At 36.1% G+C, this 21194-nt stretch overlaps 1 protein-coding gene across 5 annotated transcripts in view; it reads left to right on the top strand.

The window, feature by feature from the left end:
- Positions 1–371: 371 nt before the first annotated feature.
- The window catches only part of LOC124436324 (NACHT, LRR and PYD domains-containing protein 12-like), a 39858-nt gene continuing 19035 nt past the window's right edge, over positions 372–21194 (top strand). Inside the window, exons 1-5 of one of the 5 annotated variants that reach the window (XR_006945321.1) lie at positions 372–517; positions 1029–1602; positions 2531–2615; positions 18904–18959; positions 19635–19867. The gene's annotated coding sequence lies outside the window, so the exon portion shown is untranslated. Of the gene's footprint in view, positions 518–1028; positions 1603–2453; positions 2616–18903; positions 19493–19634; positions 19868–21194 lie in introns of those variants that run through there. The other 4 variants (XR_006945322.1, XR_006945320.1, XM_046986232.1 and 1 more) reach the window with 4 other exon arrangements.

The following is a 21194-nucleotide window of genomic DNA, read 5'->3' as shown; positions in this document are numbered from 1 at the left end:
ATTGCAGAGGACAAAATGTGCATTAGTAATTAAAAATATAGCTTTTAATTTTGGCGGAGACCATCCTCCATAACATTAGTTTTGAAATTGCCATATGCAATACTATCATTTGTGTGCACTGATCTGATAATAGACTGGATATAGCTTCTACAGGTAGCAAAAGTGAAGCCTAATTATATATGCAAAATTCACTTCCGGGTACCACGGCGAGATACAAATTACTATAAAAACGTATGGCGGATAACGTTTACAAACATGGATTTTCGAATATTTAAGACCTTTCGCGAGTCCTTACTAACCTCAAGTATTAGTCATGGATAAAACAGGTTATGCGAATCGATTTGACATCAAAATGATTCCTATAGCTGTAAAATATCGACGTTAGTGTTGATTTAAAAGTTGTACATGCGAAAATGGATTTTGTCCCATCGTTGCCAATGCAAGATAGTTCACTGCTTGCTTTCCAATTTCTGAGGCATTTATGATCTAGTATACGTTTCAGTTCTTTAGAAATGAGGTGAGTTACTTTTTTTATCATTCTTTCTTTATGTTGAGAGATTGTTGACATTTTATTTTTGCTGTAACTTCATTTTTTCATGAGCAAAGTACTACTGATGCTTAAACAAGACAAGTCTATTTAGTTTCTTTAGCACTTTATCTTTAGTTTCCATTTCTGTAGTTGTTTTTCTCAAATGGTATAGTCGCACTTTGCGCTTAATTATTTAAAGAAGTATGATTTTCATTGACATTAAAATCTAACAAATGCGTTCTACACACATTAGGACACTTTAGTAAACTGCTTTTGAAACATCATGGTAATGTAGCCAGCCAGGTATGAATTTGCAGGCCCTTTAAGAGTGCAAAAGCTGGGTGCATTGTTTATAATCATCTTGGTTTTGGTTTGTCCCTTAAGCAGATTTAAATTATTAACAGCAACATAAGACTGTGTCCACAGTTTATAATTATAAGTTTATCCAATTGTATCTAGTATATCAGTTTCACATTGTCTTGTGCTAATTCCTTTACAGCCATGAATACTGCTTCTCAGCAACAGTTTATTGTCTACAGCTGTAAATTGGTCAACTGTTCGATTATTAAAGTCACACTTCACAAGTGGAATAAAGCTCTTGTCTTTCTTATCACTACAAGACTCGAGACTGATGATCAAACTATTGCTGAAAAGGATTCTAATGTCAACTGCAATTCATATTTATACCATCCCTAACTACATTAATATCTTAAGAATAATTTTAATCTTTTTGGAAAAATATTTAAGGCATTAATATTACATTCATACTAACTATGATCTTCTGGAATTTGCTTAGCACTTAGAAGAGGAAAGTGAAATTTACTGAATGTAAAAAGGCAGTGATATCGTACATGGCTGGCTATATTGCCCAGATGGTGCAAAAGAAAATAAACTGTCCTGTTTGTCATGAAGCAGTCAGTTCAAGAAACCATAAAAATGAGTCTGCTTTCTGGACTTTAAAAGACAGGGGTAATTTGTTTAAGCCAACAGCAAGTGTTATAGTAATATGCAATGAAACAGAGAGGTGCTTTCAGAGAATGTTTGGCAGCTACAAATGGAAATTTACCGCAAGGGTAAGTAATTCCTGATGGTATTGCTGTGTCTGTATTAAATGGTATAGATTTGAGGACCACATTCAGTGGTCTCGACACACACATGTTGAATACTACTGTTCACGAAAATCATATTTACTCATTAAGACCATATCTCAATGTTACAGCAAGGTGCTGCGAGTATATCATTTGAGAAAAACAACTACAGAAATAGAAACTAAAGATAAAGTGCGAAAGAAACTAAATAGACTTGTCTTGTTTAAGCATCAGTAGTACTTTGCTCATGAAAAAATGAAGTTAAGCAAAAATAAAATGTCAACAACCCTCTCAACATAAAGAAAGAATGATAAAAAAAGTTACTCATCTCATTTCTAAAGAACTGAAACGTATACTAGATCATAAATGCCTCAGAAATTGGAAAGCGAGCAGTGAACTATCTTGCATTGGCAACGATGGGACAAAATCCATTCTCGCATGTACAACTTTTAAATCAACACTAACGTCGATATTTTACAGCTATAGGAATCATTTTGATGTCAAATCGATTCGCATAACCTGTTTTATCCATGACTAATACTTGAGGTTAGTAAAGAGTCGCGAAAGGTCTTAAATATTCGAAAATCCATGTTTGTAAACGCTATCCGCCATACATTTCTATAGTAATTTGTATCTCGCCGTGGTACCCGGAAATGAATTTTGCATATATAATTAGGCTTCACTTTTGCTAACTGTAGAAGCTATATCCAGTCTATTATCAGATCAGTGTTTGTGTGACGCAGTAGTTACATAATCATTTATTTTATTATTTCGTGACGCACGCGCGAGAAACCGTAATAGCAAGTATTTTATTGGTCATTGGACTTGGCGTTGCCCACACGCGTGGAATTTTCTGATGATAGAGTATAACAAGATCCTGCTTTCTTTGCTTTTTATCATTTCCGTTACATAGTGAGATGTGAAAGAAACCAGTGTTTGGTAAAGAATTTCAAGTCCCACCTATTCCTAAACGTACAGACAAAAACGATCGGACGTAGGTGAGAGAAATTGTTTCTTATTTTCTTGATTTGTACTTGTGCTTTTATGGAAATTTACTTAGATAAAACAAAAATATTTATGAAATATTGGGAAATACTACGAATACCGGCCAAATGTAGCTATCTAATAAACCAAGTAACAATAGCAAAAGGTGATTTTATTTAAGTTGAGAGTGTGAACCTTGCACGTAATTCGATAAATATTTCCATACATGTTGTCAGCGTAAACTCTTGTTTCACATCTTCACATTTTAATACATTATTCATGATTCCGAAGACAAATTTTGTATCAGAACTTCTTGAATTCTGTACACTACTTATAATGTTGACGAAAAATTATGAAAGTTTAATAATTCTACCGCATTTCATGTCATTTTCAATTTGTGCATTTAAAATTTATAAAATCATACGCAGTGGAGTCTGTTCAAAATCATTCAAGAATAGCGTAGATATTTGTAGTATAGCTCCTTCCACTTGGGCAAGCGAAGCTGTCAACAAACGCCTTTCGGAAAAGTTCTCCAAGCCATTTATTGTGAAAATGAGGAATTCACTTGTTTAAAATTGGTTAGAGTATATACATAATATATTAATCCTTACACGGTATTTGAATATGCACATGAAAAACATGTGACTTGGACGAGATTTGAACTAGTATCCCGAAGGTGCGAGTTCAAATTTCGTCCAAGTCACATGTTTTTCATGTGCATATTTAAATACCGTATTAGGATTAATATATTATAAAATTGGTTATAAAGGCTGAAACACACTAGACAGTCGCATTAGTCGCGCGTCTAAAACTACCGCTTTGCGTAGTTACTAAGCTAGTAGCGTAGTCCGCGTCATCTAGTCGCTTTGAAAGTGCAACATGTTGAACTTTTGACATTGGTCGCTTCAGTCGCTTTACACTGATTGGCCAATAGACACTTTTAATTTCGTAATGCATATCATATTCCCCTGTTATAAAAATCATACGGAATTTATAGATTATACCTTGGAAAACGAAGGCAATATGGAGTGAATTCACACTGGAATCTTTCAGTTTTTATATGACTTATCAAATAGGGACAATAGGAGCTACAAACTGGAACCCTAATTCACAACCCAAATGCACAGAATAAGATTGTCACGATATACGCGTAATGAGCTATGATCATATTGGCGTGTTTTAACTGGTTTGTTCTTTTTTCTCCGCAGTACTGACATTCCTATATTAGTAAATATAATAAAGGCCAAAATATAAAGTTTAAGTGATGCCTGTGTCTGTAACAAACAGAAATCTCCGCCATGTTCAATAGACGCCACGGTAAAAGTCGCGATGGTCGCTGCATGTGTGTTTCTAGATAGATAGATGATCTATTTCTTAAAACTGGCAGCCATATTGCTGAAATACGTTTAAGATTACATATAATACATACACAAATAATATAACTAAATTACGTCTTCAATGAGTTATAAGTTATAAAACTATTTCTAAAACGATTGGTATTAAAGTTAGTATTAAATGAAGATTGAGTCCTAAGTTCCATAGTTGAACGTTCTAAACGAGGAGGCAAAAGGTAATGAATCTTATGTGAGGAGTCTGCTTCTATCTTCTGAAACAACGCTGTTGTTATATCATTCCTCCTTTCGCTAAGGCGTTGCAAATTAGTAAACTGCTGAGCGTTTTCATATTCTTGATGAGGCAGGATTATTTTTAATGCTCGCTTTTGGACTGACTCTAGGTCATCTGACAAATATAATGTCAGACTATTGTGGAACACTAGGCAAGCATACTCTAAGACAGGTCTTATACACGTTTTGTAAAATTGGAGCAATTCCTTGACTTCGATATTTGCTCGTTTTAGTTGAATAAGATAATAGAGGCGTTTACGGCATTTCTTAATTATTTCATTTACGTGGATGTTCCACTTAAGGTTTCTGGCTATAACCAATATCTAAACTTTCGCGTGTTGGACAATATCCAGTGTAATGTTATTGATGGTAATTGGTTGAAGGTCATTGGTAATAGATCCAAAACAAATTCGCATCTCTTTACATTTGGTTTCATTTAACTGGAACTTATCACGCGGGATGCTGTTCGCTAATGTGTCCATTTGGTTTTGTAAGTTACTTGTTTGATCTTTCTCAATTACTTCACTAACAGTGGTATCGTCAACGAATTTCCACATTTCATTATTTGGTAACTTGAGATCGTTAATCATTATCAAAAATAGCCAAGGCCACAATTTTGTGCCCTGCGGAACGCCTGCAGGTACGAGTTCCCACTCTGAAAAGCAATCGAATTTCAGCTTTACTCTTTGTTTCCTGAAGGAGAGGAAATCCATAATCCAGTGTAGAACCCATTTCGGTATATCAAATGAACGTAGTTTTTCAACCAATAAGTTATAATCAATCAGATCAAAAGCTTTCTTGAAATCCAATAACAGCACACGAACGGCCGCCCCGTTACCATCAGTTGCTTTATTCCACGACTGTAACATACTAAGAAAAGCTATAGTTGTGCTTGAATTTGGAATTTCCCCATACTGATTAGAGTCTATTTTCTTAAGTACAGCTGGTTTGACATAATTTTCCAGAACAAACTCCTCGGCTACTTTTGATACAATCGCAGTAAGTGATATAGGCCTTAAGTGTTTATTAATACCTCGTACAGGTTTCTGCTTTTGAATCCGTATAATATTTGCTTTTTTCCATGATTCTGGTAACCGGGCCTTTTTAAAGGAGCTGTTTATAATATCTGCCACGGTAGCGGCCAATAATTCAGCATTCTCTTTTAGAACCCAAGCGGGAATGCCGTCTGGGCCAGTTGCTTTCCTTGCGTTAAAAGCTGACAACATCTTAAAAGCAGTAAACTCAGTGACAGGCAACAACCTCGGGAAATCATCATTCTCATTATCAAAGCATAAATGTTGGGGCAGTGGGTTAAAATCTTTCATGGGTATTAGAAAGGATTCGTTGATCATGTTTGCAAGTTGCTCAGGAGAATGATCAGAGGGTGTTAGTGCATTATCAATATTTTGCAAGGTTGACATCATATCTTCCTGTGAAGAAACCGACGGTGAAATACCACTTAACTTTTTGATTTCCTTCCACCAACTTGCAGATGAACACGATTTTTAATGTTCTACTTTGTTTTGGTAAAAACTTTTCCGACAAGATTTTCTTTCTCGGTTTACTTTGTTTCTTAATTTCTTAAAAGATTCAAGATCTTTTTGTGCAAAAGCTTTTTCCCTTCGGCGGATCAACTGTTTTAGCGATTTGGTTATCCAAGGAGTCTCATTAGTGATCAGCACCTTCTTTTTTGTGGGGAGTAGGAAATCAAGACCAAAGTTAATAATTAGCTCTAACATTTTCATTTTGTCGTCACTATTTCTTCCTATCCACTGTTCGACATTAACTTCTTCTAAATATTTACCAAAGGCCGAACGTTTGGATGGTCGCAAATCCCTTGACATTACCATTACTTTAGTACCAGAGTTTTCAGATCTTTTTAATGATTGCATATCTACGGCGACATGATCGGATAGTCCAAAGGGAGGACGTTTAATTGGAGAATCGTAAAATTCTTTCAAATTTGTTGAAATCAAATCTAGGTTATTATTGCCACGAGTAGGGAAATTTACGATCTGACGCAATTGGAAACTATTCTTTAACAGACGAACGTTCAATTTGCTAAAATCACCCGAGGAAATTATCCCCCAATTTGGAAATTTTGTTTTAAGTGATAGTAGGGATTCAAAAAGATAATTGATCATAGACTCATCATTCGCCCCCGGTGGGTGGTCCAAATTACGTAAAATAATATTGGACACACCTCTTGGTAAGCGGGTTAGTCTTAGATCTAACCATAATGCTTCGAACTCATTTGTTAAAAGGTCTTGCAAGATGCTAAAGTTAATTGTGTTTCGAATATAGACGCAAACACCACCATAAATGCGTTCACGTCTATCGCGTCTAATTAAATTATATCCGGGTAGCGAGACAATGTTATCATCAATGACTTTGCAACCAAGTTTCCACGATGCATAAAATATCCACACTTAAACTGGCAACATACGCATGTAATTCATCGATTTTTGGGGCCAGCGACATGATATTAGACAACAATATGGATGGTACATATACATTTGGTGATCCACAACGTTCAAAGGATACTCTTGGAATAATACAATTGCTTTTGTTATGACCAGACGGTCTGCAACGGGAACGTAAGTTATAATGATCGCTTGGATTAAGAGACGATCTTACTAGTGTAGTTATTTTTCGAACGAACTCAAGCGATTGTGTGATAGACAAACAACACTCTAATGTACTATCTTCTTTTCCTTTAAAAATGTCTTTAACTATAAATTGATCGTGTTGGGGTTGTTGGCTGTCGCCTTTTCTATATAGCACAGACATTCTCTCCAAGACTTTTGTTGTTCCTCTCTGAATACTTTCGTCAGGCTGAATTCCATTGGTAATTTCTGTTGATGAGAATAACGATGCTGAAGATGCCAAGAAGTCAACTGACGATTTTGTAAAGGAGCTTGTTGATGGAAGTATTGGTGATAAGGGCATCGTTGGAACGACTGACGATGTCAAAAATGGGTTTGTTTTTGGCCTGTTGCGGTAGAATGTACTCGCTTCGTTACTCTATCACTTTGTGTGACTTTTAAGTCTTTATCTACTTCAGAATTAAAGTTGCTCTGATGTTTTCGTTGATGTTCGGTATTCTGAGAGACAAGTTCGTTGCTAGGAATGTCATTTCTTTGAGCCTGTTGGTTTTGAGTTTTAATCGTTTCGCTGACTTTACACCTTTGATAATTATTCCGCTGCTTGTATTTAAGCATTTATTACTAGGGAAATCTTTCTGATGTTTGCTTTGTTTCTTTCGTCGATACTCAATAAGCTGTTTATCAATTTGAACTTGAGTCGTTCTTCTACTCTTGCAGCCTTGACCTGCTGCAGGGGAGTTTACTGAGTCCCGCACGCCTACGCTTGTCTCGAGATTAGCATGTTTTGCATTACAAATTAAGGGCACATTGTTTTGCGATGCAGTCGTTTCGTCATGTAAAGGAATTTTTGGTTTAATAGATGGCGTGGCATGTGACAAAACAAGCACTTCACTTTCCTTCTTTGTTAAGCGTGACTTTAGATTCAAATTTTCTGTTGTCCATTTGCATATATCTTGCTTGTTTCTAAGTATGACTTGCCTTTGTTCTTAAATTTTTGCCACCATTTTAAACACCGTTAATTCAATTTGATTTTTAAACTCATCAAACTTGTCCACTAAGGATGTTACAGCGTCTCTGGCTCGACAAGGAGTTGCGCCGATAAGAGATTCCGTTAGATCGTCTTTATTTGTTTTTGACGAAAGTTTTTGAAAGGAACTATCAATAAAGTTCTGTAACTCCTCAATTGTTGACTGGTCAAAAGCCGATACAGGCAAATCTCGCGTTACAGATTTAGCAAGTTCGCCTCGTGTTTCACAGCTTTCAGGTATAGTTTGCTCAGCAGATTCGTGCTTATTTTCAATATCGGTGTTAATCTTATCTTGTACTTCAGACAAGTTAGCACGTGAGGAATCTAAGACGCTTATCAACAAATTCCTAAATGATTCTCCGTCCTTTCCATTAAAAGACATTGTACTTAGCTTGCCCGGGTACCAAAATATAATCAAATCTAGATCGCTGCTAACAAACTTTTTTGATTTACCTCCGGGCGATTTCGAAATGCCCACCAATCCGGTGTTTTCGACAAAATTTCGCAAAGATGTCAGATCACCTGTCCACTTTAATCGTTGACCATCAAACATCAAAAGAGCTTCTTCTTTTATTAATTTAATCACAAGTATATCTGTTATATCTCGTATGATCCGGCTTATTTTGAGCAAGTCCATTTGAAATTTTACCGCCGCCATATTGTATGCTTTATGTCTGGCGTTCAAGCGACTGACGTGTGCGCATCAATTCTCTTTGGACGCGACTGAAGCGACTGCTTAGTATGTTTCAGCCATTGAGTTTTATAATAACTGGAGCGGCTATCTCTAACATTGGCGGATTTCGTCCTTTGCCGCTGTGATTTACCGAAATTGACCGCTTTTCCGAAAATTTTACAATTTCCCACTCCCTTCCGAGGAAAGAATGAAGAAATGTATGTGTGTATTTGGGATTCGGCAAGCAATTTTTTTGATGAAAATCAAGGTAAAAACCTTAAAAAATTCATAACAGCGAGTCAACTGTGGTTGTCAGTTATCTGCCCTACGAGGATGCATTTATAACTATCTACGAAAGAGCTATATGTCGGCTACACATGTATGAATGCAGATGTGCGTCGTTTTCTTACAAGCGTCAAACCTGTTTGATTGATTAAACTCTTTGGTCTATACAAAAAAGTATCATAGTTCATCTTCACGGTTCACGAGAGAGAAGTTAGCTTATTTGTTATCATTGCTATTTTGCTTCTTTTCCTTTATGGGCAATGGCTTTTTTCGCCACCATTGTAGGATTTTTACTTGTTTCTTTAAAAAAGTACATATTAAATCTCTGGATATTTACGGATTTTCTGTAATTGAGTTTCATATGAAATTTCAAAAAGACTCAAGTCTGCATAGGTTTGGTAAATGAAAACAAACAATATTGTATAGAAATTACTTTAAGTAACCTTTTTGTGATGTTCTGAAGTGCATCTGCATCAAATACTTGTAAAGTTGTAGCACATTTTGATTTTGTTGTATTGATATATGAGTTGGGCAAAATGCAAATAATCATCAAAACACTTATGCTTCCAATGGTGTTTATCATTCAATTGAAGTTTTAATCTACTTCTACCCGTCTTTTTCACTTTGTTTTGTTTTTCCTATATTTCCAATATAAGGGCACAATTTGAATGATTAACACAGTTTTCACCTCAATAATAAATTTCATAAGCAGTTGGTAGTGCATTTTGTTCTCTGAGTATCCACATCTGGTGTTTTGTTCATACAAGATTGATAAAGTGCCAGTAGATATGTTATAGCAAGGCAATAAAACCAAATGAATTAAATACCTTTAGTGTACTTTTATGCTAGAAGTTTAAAAGCTTTTTAGAAATTATAAAGTTATTGGATTATAACACCTCTATATCATCAATCTCATGAAAAAATATAAGAAGCAAGAAATTTGTAGAAAAGCTTTGAAAAGGGAAAAACTTTTCTTAAAAAAAAGCAGCAACAATGCATATGATAAATCTCCATTCTTTACTCCAAAAGGTAAATTATCTCAAACTGTAATAATGAAGAAATATACAGTACAGTAACTTTAAAGGTTTCATCACTAAATCTTAATGCTTCAGTATAGTGTATTAGATATTAGTAACATTCAAACAACACTCTACAAAAATCTTTTGATAAAGATATGACTTGATTTAATTAAGCATTAAGTTATAAAAAACCCAATGACTTATACAGTTTGAAGCTTCACATCTGCATCGAGTCATCATCAATCTCAGTACAAATGTTTACATAGACACAAACTTTATGGCCTTCCCATTTTCCATGTTTGTGAATTGACATTTTATTAAGCATCAAAACACACACAACCTTCTTGCCATCTTTCTTTGGTTCGTGAACTTCAACTTTAAAGCATTAGGGGCATCATTAGTGAATCCATTGTCTCCATCCATAGAATTTGACCATGTTGATCATTAAATAACTCTGGATAGGGAAGACAATAAATCAATTACCTTTACAGCATTATCATTTTTTTAAGACTCCGCCTGGTCAATAACATCTTCCAGACATCTTTACTCCTTGCATTTTCCTGTATGTTGGCAGCAAATAGAAAATAACAAGCTCTGCTCCAAATCATGTGTACTGTTTGGGCTGATCATTTCTTTTTGGTACTTACTCACAGAGCAAAATGTGTACAGGGTCTTTGCTTTAGGGAAACTATTTTGCAAATTGATGAGTAAATTTACGATTTCATGCAATAACAAATAACAGAAAAGTATGCTGAGTTTTAAAAACAAAAAAAAAGGAAAATATCAGTATATTTGGCGTTCAAGTCAGTCTTTAATAGTACGATCTTTAATATGTATTATATGGCTTTTCAAGTGCATGTATAATTGCTTTTCAATCGTTGACGGACTAACAAAACAAGCAACTATCTCACCTGTGAGAAGCAATATGTTCCTTTTGTGGAAACTACGACATCCAGCAATTGAACGATTGAAGTGTTGGCATTATAAAAGAAATGCCAAAAAAGAATCGTCACAGAATATGGAAATGATAATATCCATATTCTGTGATATCGTCTTTGTTTTTGAAAAATTCTTTAGAATTAACTATACACACCAGGGGAAGGCCGGAATATAATTTTGCTGCAAAGCGATCATTTCAGCGGAAATACGTCCGTTGGACGCCAATTATTTGGCGTCCTCGCCCTTAGTACAGTTAGCCACTCCAGTTATTACAGAACTCAATGGTTTTGACAACCAAAATCTACCATTACCATCATGTTTTTGACCGATGTTTTTAAAGGAATTAAGAGTTTTATTGCTTTTACAAAAAGTTATCGGTTTGTAAGCTGCACATCAACCACATGAAAATATTCTAGATGCAATAGTTGTAGTTTATATGGACGGAGGAAGATTGATTATTGCGGGCAGTAGTCACCATAATTTATTGGAAATAATGATTTCAAAGGAATTAATCCAGCATGTCATGTATAGTTGAATATTAGCGTCCTCCTTCCAATCATTGATATTTCTACATCTCTGCATACAGATTAATAATATAAAGGTCAAAGATATTTGTTTAAAAAGGCAAGCTTAAAATGTGTTTACCCAAAACAATATTTCAACTTTATTTGCATTGCCTGTGATAAGAATTATTAGTCAAACTCTAAAATACCCAGTTATAATAAAGTTAGTATATAGTATTTGGTCATATAAGAAGAAATCTTCTGAGCCTACCATACAATCAAAGCCCCTCAACAGTATCTCGAACTATGTATTTAACTTTTCGTACATTAATTCATGCGTTCATGCAAGAAATACTGTCAAATTGCCAATTGAGATGAGTGTAGCTGTTTTGAGGTCTTACGTTTTTGAATGATTTAAGACATCAAAGAGTAAAACAACACAAACCAATGACATTTTTGGATGAGCAAATTGAATTATTGTGATTATATTTTTGGCTATTAGTACCCATAAATTCTCATTAATTATGCATTTAATGTGTCGCAAAATAGAATCAAGAGTCTCGTCTTTGACCACATGATCTTTTGTAATAAATGTGAATACATTTTCAAAACATACAAAATCAGTTAGCAAGACTATATCACATATGATATAAGTATTTAATTTTTGAATTTTGTTTGCATGAGTAAAAACTCAAGGAACATTGATTAGATACCAGTATTGAGCTATGTCACTCAAGTCATTCTATTTTCTGTATAGTTTTGCCACACAACATAATTTTGTAAGATACAATGGTTCAAACCATTTACTTAATGTTTTACATGTTGCTTAATATAAAACAACCTACCTACTATGTACATTTTTGTTGTGAAATATAGACATACTATATTTAAAAACCTGACTTTTTACTCCTGCCTTGCTGATACAAATGTTTTTATTCACTGATGAAAAATTTTGTAATGATATGCTTATAACTATGAATATTGTGGTGTAAATTTTACTTAACATTTGAAGAGCAGGATTAAAACATCAGGGTAGCTTTACCAATGTCTTTTCATGTAATGAAAACTATTACTATTAGTAAAAACAAACTTTTTATTTATATTAATACAAGGCATGCTGTTATACTCACGTAAAGATATTTGTTAAACATTTTTAAGTAAAGCCCAAAGAGTTTATATAAATGTAAATATTCAAACACTCTAACTGTAAACCAAGTTTTTCATGTTTTCGAATGAAATGGGGTCCACCATATAACCATCCTGTTTATAACCATCCTGTTATTATTCGCATATATAAGAGAAAGGAAGCTTAGCGATTGAGCAATATGCAATGATCTTAAATAGCTGACTTTAAATATATATTCTATCGTAGGCTCACCATTTATCGTTGCTTTAAGCCGCGCAAATATGCACATATGTTTCTAAAAATAAAGCTACGTAAAGTCTGTCGGAATTAACAACAACAGTTCCTTATTTTAGTCTTGTACTGAACAATAATGGACCAAGCTGTTGCACTGACCTTTTTTGTCCAGCCGAGCCAACAGCTGTTTCTTTGCATTGAGCTCTTTACATTGACTAACCAACTTTTCAGATGCCAAGCAACGTTCCTTCATGTAGCAACCTACATTGAAGCGAGACTACAAAAATTATTGCCGTTCATCTCCTCCAACTTTGCTCGCGCGGCCGCGTAAAAAGTTACTACGCTCGAGTTGGCCAATTATACAACAATTTATTACAAGTATGAGAAACTAATAAAGTAAGGCATGCATATATAAAGTAAGGCCACGCAAATTACCCCACCACAATTATCGTTGTTTCGGCGTCACTGTTAAATATAGGAGGAAACTCATATCCAGAATACATCTAAAATCACATTATATGCAACTATTTTTATGAAGGACATCATATCAGTTAACAGTCTGATTCTTTTCATAGTAATTAAAGAATAGCAAAGACATTTGTTAAAGGACATGGGACATATATTTTTTCATGTCGCGATATCATTCATTGCAGTTTAGTATTCCGTTAAACATTATTTTTCCGGTTTGAAAATATATATTTAAAGTGCAATTTAGAATGAAAGTTTGCTTATTTCAAGGGCTGTTCCGCCATCTTGAAATGAGCAGCCAAATTAATTAGATTTCATATGTGACGCCACAACAGGGAGGCTTTCGCTAAGGAATATTGTTTATATTGCAAATTGACAAGCATTCTCATTTATTACGCAAAGTTTGGGACTTTTCACTGCTGTTACAGCACTCAAAATGGAAAATATTAACAAAGATGCTATGGTTCAGCCATATATGTTTGAGCCAATGCCAGATGAATTTGTAGAGAGTGAGAATTCTGACTCAGAAAGTTCTTCGTCGAGCGAAGTAGATGATCAGATAGACAGGATGCAGGCTTGTCTTGCGTGACTGAACTTGCTTCCTTCAATCAAAACATATCGGCAAACGTCCTTGAAGTAGATACTTGGCAGTATATGTTAGAATATAATAGTTACGTCATAATGTAATCACGTGTTCCGTAATCTGTAACTTGATAACTTTCCTGTTTTGTTTGTTGTATGGCGCTTTCTACATGTGCCTGCTTTATGTGAAGTTAATACTGTTGAATAAACCTTCTTTCTATAAACCAAACCTTCGGATTATTTTATCAGGTTATGAGCCCAAAACGGTGGTTGAAGCTGTACTAATTTGTATGTGTATTATTGACACGATAAGGGATAAATTGTGAAGTAAAAGTGCGAGTCAGCCGCATGTTTAAGATGGCGGAGATTACAAAAATAGAGCACCTCGATGGCAAAAATTACCAGTCGTGGAAGTGTAATATAAAGCTTGTGATGATTGAGCGTGGTCTATGGGGATTTGTTGAAGGAACAGAGGTTGCCCCGGATGACACGGCGACAACAACTGTAAGAAATTCATATCGTCTGCGTTCCGACAAGGCATATTCGTTAATCGCGCTCAGCGTGCAGAAAGATCTACAAGTCCATATTTCGTCGACAATAGATCCTCGCGCGGCTTGGGAAATTCTACAAAAACAGTTTGAATGTGTTTTGATAACACAAATCGTTCGACTTAATCGTCGATTCTACGCCGCTACTATGAAAGAAGGCACTGATATAATGACCATCTAACGTACATGACGTCTTTGGCAGAACAATTGGGAGAGTTAAGAGAAGAAATAACGCCACAGAAATTCGCAACCGTAGTACTTGGAAGTTTGCCAGATTCATACGACAGTTTTATTTCTAGCCTCAATGCTACCAAACCGAATGAACTAAATTGGGACAATGTGAAAGGTTTACTCATCGAAGAATACAAGAAGCGTGAAGAGAAAGAAAGACAGCGCAAATGTGAAAATTCAGGTGACAGAAATGAAAATGAAGCACTATTTTCTAAGAGGTAATTGGTCGTCCCATGGAAGAAATCGACATGGTCAAAGTGATCGCAATGTTGGCAAGTTCAAAGAGAATCAACACCATGAATCTGGATCAAGTCAAGGTCCGACGTGTTTCAAATGTAGAAAAGTTGGCCATGTGATGAAGAATTGCCCAGTCAATCGTAGAAGTCATCACTTAAGCATTGCAGAGACAGATGGAAAGAAACAACATTTTGATAACATTGCTCTTAATTCCTACTCAAGTGCTAGTAGTAAAGACCAAGACACCAACTGGTTCATTGACAGTGGAGCAACAAAACATATGACTTTTCAAGTCGATCAACTCCTCGACTATAGTGAGTATGGGAAGCCATCTAAGATATACCTTGGTGACAATAGTACAATTGATGCATATGGTGAAGGAAAGGTCAAAATTCCCTGTTATGATGGATCTAATGTTATTACTCTTACCCTAAGCAATGTGCTGTATGTGCCTGAAATCTCGAAGAACTTATTATCTGTACCTGCCATGACTAGGCTTGGAGCCGAAGTGTTGTTTGATAAAGGAAGATGCGTTGTTTCGAATGATGGCAGAAGTATTACCATTGGACATATCATTGAAGACAAGCTGTATATGATGAATACACATGAATATGCCCAAGTAGCTGGTACCGATATGCCTTCATTGGAGAAATGGCATTGCAGGTATGGTCATATGAACTACTCCTGCTTAAATCAGACGATTAAAGGGAAGCTGGTTCAAGGTTTGAAATGTTCAAGTAATGAATTCAACAAAGAGTGTGAAGCTTGTGCTCAGGGAAAGATGCATCGGCTGCCTTTTCCAAAGAAAAGTATCAACAAGACAAGCCAACCACTTCAATTAATTCACAGTGATCTTTGTGGTCCAATGAATGTCGCATCCATGGGTGGAAGCAAGTATGTACTAACGTTCACTGACGACTACACCAAATTTGTCACAGTATATTTTATTAAACGAAAGGCGGAAGTAACGTGCAAGTTCAAAGAATACGTGTCCAGGGTTGAGAATGAATTAGGCTATAAAGTTGGATCAATTAGAACTGACAATGGAGGAGAGTACATCTCGGAATCATTTCGTCAAGTTTGTGTGGAGATAGGAATCAAACACCAGCTTACCAATCCCCACACCCCAGAGCAGAACGGCGTATCTGAGAGACTAAACACAACACTACTAGAAAGTTCTCGCTCAATGCTCTACCATGCCAAATTACCACTCCATTTTTGGGGCGAAGCAATAAATACTGCTGTTTATTTACATAATCGTAGTGCAACAAGTACCCTGAAGAATGAAACGCCATTTGAAAGATGGTTTCGGAAAGAAACCAGATGTTTCAAATTTAAAAGTATTCGGATGCGTGTGTTTCGTACATACCCCAGATAGTCTACGAACCAAACTCGAACCCAAAGCTAAGAAAGCAATATTTGTTAGATATCCTCAGAATACTAAGGGATACAAGTTGTATGTATTAGAGGCAGAGCGATTCATCAGAAGCAGAGATGTCCTCTTCCATGAAAATAAATTTCATTCTTTCCAAGACACCAGCTGCTCTAATAGCACCCATTTCTTCATCTGTAAAACAAGAGAAGATGAAGAGCCTGAAGCCAATCCAGAAAATCCTGGTACACAAGATCCAGTAGAGAATATACCTTCAGTGGGAGATAACTACGAAGAAAATTTTATGCGTCAGGTAAAAGACATTGGTCCTACCAGACAGAGAAGAGCGCCCGTTAAATTCCGTCCAGATGAATTTTTGCTGACCAATTCGTTGACGTCTGTAAATGATGAACCCCAATCTCTAAAAGAAGCTATGGCAAGTGCTAACAAAGAAAAGTGGAAACTCGCATTGGAAGCAGAATACAATTCTCTGTTGACGAATGAAACATGGGAATTGGTGCCGCCACCGAAAGATGGCAATATAGTTGGATCGAGATGGGTGATGAAGATCAAGCGCGACGCCAATGGCAATATCGATCGATATAAGGCAAGACTCGTTGCACAAGGCTACTCCCAAACACATGGTATTGACTATGAAGAAGTCTTCTCACCTGTAGCAAGGTATTCCAGCATCAGGACATTGCTCGCTTTGGCAAATTTGCATGATTTAGAGATACACCAAATGGACGTAAAGACCGCTTTCTTAAACGGAGTAATTGATCACGACATCTACATGACTCAACCCGAAGGCTTTGCTGACGAAGAACACCCCAATTATGTCTGTAAACTCAAGAAAAGTTTGTATGGTTTAAAGCAGTCCGCACGTTGTTGGAACCAAACCCTCGATAGTTTCCTGGTTTCAAACGGATACAGAAAGAGTGGTGCAGACAGCTGCATATACACGAAGACTGAACGAAAGGAACATGGTCACATTAGTTTTGTGATACTGCCAATCTACGTTGATGACATAATCCCAGTTTCTAACGACATCGAAATGCTGAATGCTCAGAAGAAAAGGCTTTGCAAAGGATTCGAAATGGTGGATCAAGGAGAAATTCACTTTGTTCTCGGGATGTCAATAAGAAGGGATCGAACGACAAAGGAAATATTCATATATCAGGAAAAATACTTGGAAAGTGTCCTGAATCGGTTTGGAATGGAAAAAAGCAATCCAGTCCACACACCAATTGAAACTGGGAAGAAATTTCAAAAGAGATGCGATGGTGAGGAACAATACGATCAGAGTGTTTACCAGCAGATGATTGGTTGTTTGACATACGTTTCTACGGCCACGAGGCCAGATATAGCTGCATCTATCGGAGTCCTGTCACAGTTTATGTCAGATCCCAGCAAAACTCATTTTTAAGGAGTGAAGCTAGTTTTGAGGTACATAAAAGGGACAATGAGTTATGGTTTGAAATTCAGTTGTGATAAAAATGATGAATTACATGGGTACTCGGATGCTGATTACGCCGGTAATTTGGATGATCGTCGATCAACCTCAGGATATGTTTTTAAGTTAGCCAACTCAACGATTAGCTGGTCTAGCAAGAAACAAAGTACCGTCGCCAGATCGACAACAGAAGCTGAATACGTTGCCCTAAGCCAAGGTAATCTGGTCTACGACGATTGTTGTCTGACTTGGGATCTAAACCAGTGTCGCCCACTACTGTTCACGAAGACAATCAAGGTGCCATAGAAATCGCACGAAATCCAAAGTTCCTTAACAGAACTAAACATATCGATGTTGCTTACCATTTTGTTTGCGAAAGAATATTATCTAAAGAAGTAAAAGTTTGCTATTGTCCATCAAAGGATATGATAGCCGATATAATGATCAAAGGATTATCTAAAGATCAATTCCAAAAACTCAGAAATTTATTGAACGTTCAATCTTGTTAAAGAACACTGGAACAATATGTAAATATTAAGTGGGAGTGTTAGAATATAATAGTTACGTCATAATGTAATCACGTGTTCCGTAATCTGTAACTTGATAACTTTCCTGTTTTGCTTGTTATATGGCGCTTTCTACATGTGCCTGCTTTATGTGAAGTTAATACTGTTGAATAAACCTTCTTTCTATAAACCAAACCTTCGGATTATTTTGTCAGTATATTGAAGAAAACAGTCCGTTAGGTGATGACGAACTCGCAATCATACACAAAATATACCGTCATGTTGCGTATCGAAGATGTTCGAGATGGATTTTTCAAATTCTTGGCAAGAAATGTCGAAGATCATTTCCATCTTGCATGTACAAATGCATACGAGGGAAGTATTGGTCATCTGATGCACTTTACACTCATTTCAAATATGCCAAGTAAATTGAAATTGGATTTGAAGTATTTGAGATTTCAAGGCTTTTAAATTTTCATCATCTATTGTTGCATTTCATGGTCTGGCAACTACAACTTTCCGTACATGGACGATTCTTATTCCTACAATAACATCGGCTTGTACCACATTTTCCCTTGCAAAGACATACTATGTCATTATTTTCATCGTCGGGCAAAGCAGGCGTTGTGAATCTACTGTGCCTGCGAGTGATGACTTCATTTTTTGGCTGCCTTTGCTTCCCACACAAGTATGTTTCCACAAGTGAGGGAGGTTCCTTCGGAAGCAATGTTTTTGCATTCTCCAATGCTATGCGAAGTCTCAGACACTCAGTTTGAACATCTTGCACATAATCTGAAAATTTTAAATGTATTTCGCATTAACATTTTGTCATTAATGATTCTGATATGTCTATCAATTCTTACTGTAGGTAGGACAGTCGCTTATTGGTTTGGCCACAGCTTTTTCTCCTTTGTGAGCTTTAGGGTATGCAACTGACCATCTTTTATCACCTTTTTGTGTTGTTGCTTGGGGTCTATTAGCATTTTCATTGTAATGTAAATTTGCACAAAATAACCTGAAAAATTCACAATTGGTAACTGTATAGGCTGGAATAACACATTACTCTTTATTGGTCAAAGCAACCCTTTTTTAAAGGAAAATATGTGAGAAAAAATGCATGTTTTCACCTGGCCATGAGTGAGTGATATGGATAGTATGTATTTTTTCGTGCAAAAACATTATCAAGTGAATGCTTTGCCTCCAAGCCTGATGTTTGTTGGTGACTTGACAACTTTCTAACTTCACTTACCAATCTTGGTCTTGAAATAAATTCAGTTAGTTTCTTATGAGCTGCACCACCTTAAAAAGTATAAAGATTAGATATATGAATAGATTGATAAGAAGCAAGATTATAACATACATGCAAATGCTTCGAGACTTGTTAAAGAACAGGTGCACCGTGCACCTATTTTTTTTGTGTATAGTGATGAAGTCTCCATGAATGAATCGGAGCTAGATACTACCCTTTACCTTTTTTCAACTATTGCCGTTCAGTAGCTTCATGTAAGAATTTGGTAAACACCTTGTTGTCTTCGTTAGTATGAATATCAGCAATGTGATTTGCCAAACTTTTCCACTTTTCTTCTTTTTCAATTTCAGTGCTGCTGGAGCTTGCCACCCAATACAAATGATTTATGATGGACTGTTAGATAAAGTTTAAGATATAGCTACAAGTGTCACTCATACTCCTCTGGAATGGCGTGATATATATTTTTTAAATGTAGTTACCCTAATCCAAGGCTTAATTGCACAAAATTTCTTCTTTTTTACAAGTTTAAGTAGCCTCTTTTTCTCTCCTAAAAGGTTCAATTTAAATACATCTTACTTTATCACATGATTCACAATTCCAGTGATTTGATTCACAACTGATGCACTTATATTTGAGTGATTAATACTTGCAAATAGAGAATTAGCTGCACCTTTGGCCACATGCCAAACATCATAAACATGTTCTATTTCTGGCTTCTCCTTAGCCATATAAGATGTAACCTGGATGTGTCTGTCAGTCACAAGCTTGGTAATTTTAACATCACCATTTTCAAGGTATGCAAGTTGACGCTTTGATGGATTCTAGCTCCATGGCGTTGGAATTCATGACTTCAGTGCTCTGAGTATTGATAAAGTATAGAGAAACATCATACGAAAGATGACTATATTATATCAACGGAATATTTTCAGACTATTATTATGATATGTTTGTAGGCTCTGTCATTACCTTTATGATCTGTTTATCAAGTATGACATTGTTATCGACGTCCAAAGAACTCCCGGAACCAAACAAAAACCGCTGTGACCTGGGCTATCTACTCGCATATCTGACGCAATACAGCAAGTTTGTCCTTTTAGTTGTTGTAACAATCTCTTTTTCTCACCACCCCAAACATTGAACACGGCAGGTATAACATACGCCGATTGCAATCTTGAAAATTCACGACGTGTGAAACATTTTATTTTCAATGCACTGAGAAGTCGAAGAACCTTAGCACATTCTGCCCAGTGGCCAAGATGCCTGAGGCATTTACTACCACATTTAGAGCAGCGATCGAAACATTCAACCAGGGAATCTTCAAACACAATAAATTTCCTTTGATCTTGCGGAAGCTTGTTGCGTGACAAAATCTTACTCGTGCATTTAGATTCTACATTGCTGTTATTATTGTCTTCGAACTCTGAGTCTTCACTATTTGTATCTCCAAGTACGAATTCTTCACTCTCTGTATCTTGCTCCTGATCATATTCATTTCTATCATTTTTGTCCACAGTTTTGGGAAATCTGTTATCGTCAAGACCAATATCAGATGTGCCAAAAGGCAACTGTACACAACCCACAGTGGCTTTTGTTTCATCTGTCTGTGAACTAGTGGATGTCATTTTTGCACTTTTTGTAAAAAGGTCTGCCTTTAGTCTCTCTGCCGTTATGAATGTTTGAACAGCGACACTTTTAAATTGTTTTCGATGATTGTAGAATCTGCACGGCTTTGCAATTTGTGTCGATTTGTCTTTTTTACTTTGTGTAATTTTTCTTTTCGACAAAGAACTAGCATGGTGCGTTGTTTGGATTAAATCTGAGTTCTCATGGAAAATAACCTCCCCACGAGAACTGCATGCATCTGCGTTTACAATTTCTTCTTCAACCGGGGCACATTTGTTCTCTATGTA

This window comes from Xenia sp. Carnegie-2017, unplaced genomic scaffold (genome assembly GCF_021976095.1).
Source record: "Xenia sp. Carnegie-2017 unplaced genomic scaffold, XeniaSp_v1 HiC_scaffold_16, whole genome shotgun sequence".
Lineage (NCBI taxonomy): Eukaryota > Metazoa > Cnidaria > Anthozoa > Malacalcyonacea > Xeniidae > Xenia > Xenia sp. Carnegie-2017.
The sequence above is the reverse complement of the archived record's forward strand: the minus strand, read 5'-3'. Positions and strand labels throughout refer to the sequence as shown.